Source organism: Sinocyclocheilus anshuiensis, unplaced genomic scaffold, assembly GCF_001515605.1.
Source record: "Sinocyclocheilus anshuiensis isolate Anshui unplaced genomic scaffold, SAMN03320099.WGS_v1.1 scaffold4327, whole genome shotgun sequence".
NCBI lineage: Eukaryota > Metazoa > Chordata > Actinopteri > Cypriniformes > Cyprinidae > Sinocyclocheilus > Sinocyclocheilus anshuiensis.
This window is the reverse complement of record NW_015544801.1, coordinates 13,548-16,065: the sequence shown is the minus strand read 5'-3', so window position 1 is coordinate 16,065 and position 2,518 is coordinate 13,548. Positions and strand designations below refer to the sequence as shown.

Here is a 2,518-nt window from a genome sequence, read left to right as displayed (position 1 = left end):
CACACACACACACACACACACACACACACACACACACACACACACACACACATTGCTGCAGCGCCTGGGGAGCAGTTGGGGGTTTGGTTCTTGCTCAATGGTCTCACCTCAGTCATGGTATTGAGGGTGAAGGAGAGCTGGTTATTCACTCCCCACCCCACAATCCCTGCCAGACCTGAGACTCAAACCCACAACCTTCAGGTTACAAGTCCAACTCTCTAACCATTAGGCCACGACTGCCCCGATATATGATATTAATGAAATAAAAGGCCACTAAAGAGTGTTTAAAGAGAGACACTTTCATGACTGATTCTTAATAAATACACTTTTAAAACATGCACTTTAATATAATGTCAAATAAAAAATGTTTACTTTAATGTATATTTTTATTCATTAAGTTTTAGGTCAAAAGACAAATTCAAATGATTGCATACATACATTTTCATCTAATTGCAATTAACATGCAATTAAATGTCCAAAAACATTAAATTCAGTTCACACGTAAGCATATTCTTTAAAAAGGATATTATTTCCGTTATAAGTACTCATTTTTAAAAATATGCTAATTTGTAGGCCCGCTTCCTTTCCACATGAAAATGACTTAATCAGCATTAATGATGTCTTCAGATGTATTCCCCTCTTTGAGGCTAGTGGCTGTACATTCATTCAGAGAAGTGATAGTTTCGTTTCTCTGCAGTCTGCAGCGTGTAACTGTTCACTGGAGACTATGACTCATTCGATGAATTGACGGTTCGTGTGAGAGAATAAAACTTTGATAGTTCATACTGCCAAATATATACACACACACACACATACATATATATATGTGTAGTATCAGTAGGCTGTTTCACTAAAATATCTTTCTGTCAAAAAAATAGCTCACCTGGATCCTCAAGTCCGGGGCGTATGATATCCTCAAAAATGACGCCGCTTTCAGTTGCCCGGTTGAACTGTCGCGTGTACATGTGCAGGTTGAGGATTCAGCCCATGAGGGTGTGCTTTCTGTCCAGGTTTGGGAACTCATCTTTAGGGGAACTTCTCTTCAGATTCATTGGGTCACGGGGGAGTAAACTCTGGCCAAAAGACATCCGACAGATACTGCTATTAATAATATTAAATTTTAATTCAATTATATATTTTAATTAATGAAGAAGCAGGTATCTTTTCAGTGCAAAGTCATTTTTATTACACATCATACTGGACAAAATGTAAAATGTTAATGTAAATTTGGATCATGATCACATTATATAAACATTATATATATATACAGTATATATATAATATGTAAACCAGTGTTATTATAGTATCATTAAGATACTATTAACAATTTTGAGTAAAAATTTTTAGCAACCTTGTGTTGTAAATGAGAAATGTTGCTTTGGCAGCTAGATTAAATAACCCAGATGGCACCTTGATATCAGTTTGACATCAAATATTAGTCAAGATTTGATCAAGAAGCTGTAACATCTTAACATCTTAATCTACCAGTGGTAATTGGGTGAAAATAGGAAGTTAATCCCACACTGAAATTGTTTTAATGTATCTGTAGGCCAGTATATTTGACATTCAAATGACATCAAATCAACCTCATGTCAAATTTTTGACGTCAGTTTGATTTGCATATGTGACCTGTTTTTTTTTTTTGTTTTTTTTTTTAAGTCAGATGTCTTTTTAACATCAATTGCCCACTACTAATTTTTGTGTTTTATTTCAAGTACTGAAAATGTTTATTATTATTATCATTATGGTTTTAGTTTTAATTAAATGTAATAAACATGATGTGAACAGTGTTCATTATGCATTTATGTTTTGAACTCAAACCTGCGAGAGGACGTGGTTGTGGCGATCCATTCGAGATCTGTGCAAGAACGAGATTCGAGAGCTATGCAACTGTCTGGCAGCACCTTTTTTTTTCTTTTTTTGTCCACAAACAGGCAAGAGTACGGGACTTTCCACTAGCTGGGTGTTAATGGGTTTGGTGTATCTGTGAAGGGGAATACCTCCAGCACAGGCCTGTATTTTGACTCCTTTGGGTGCTGAAACAGAAATCAGACATGAGACAAGAAGTCTCAAATACCGCTACACTAATGCCACACAAAATTGTGTTTGTTTTAGTGTTTTTTTTTTTCAGTCTAAAATGAGTAGTTAAAGGACCACATGCAATGGCATTTCATGCATCCAAAATATGATATTTGCGCTTAATCATCCACATTTTTTCTCGTTTCCACATCTTGAGCTTTCTTTTGTCAGTTTGTTTTCCTGAAAACGCTTGCACACACACACACGCACACACACACTCACGCACACTCTCACTCACTCACACACACACACTCACTCACTCACTCACTCACTAGACGTAGCTGTGGACGATATATATCTATGAATAGCCAGTGGGGCTCATGGTCATATGAGCAGCTATTGTCCCGTCACTCACCACACAAAGGTGACACACCCATGCTGGTGTCATGTTGCCTGCCTGTCATAATGCACCTATTTATACGCTTGTGTCAGTGTCATA

General features: G+C 36.9%; 1 pseudogene; it reads right to left on the bottom strand.

Moving 5' to 3' along the window:
• LOC107698237 (creatine kinase B-type-like) overlaps positions 1-965 on the bottom strand; it is a 2,950-nt pseudogene extending 1,985 nt beyond the window's left edge.
• Between the last annotated feature and the right edge of the window lie 1,553 nt (positions 966-2,518).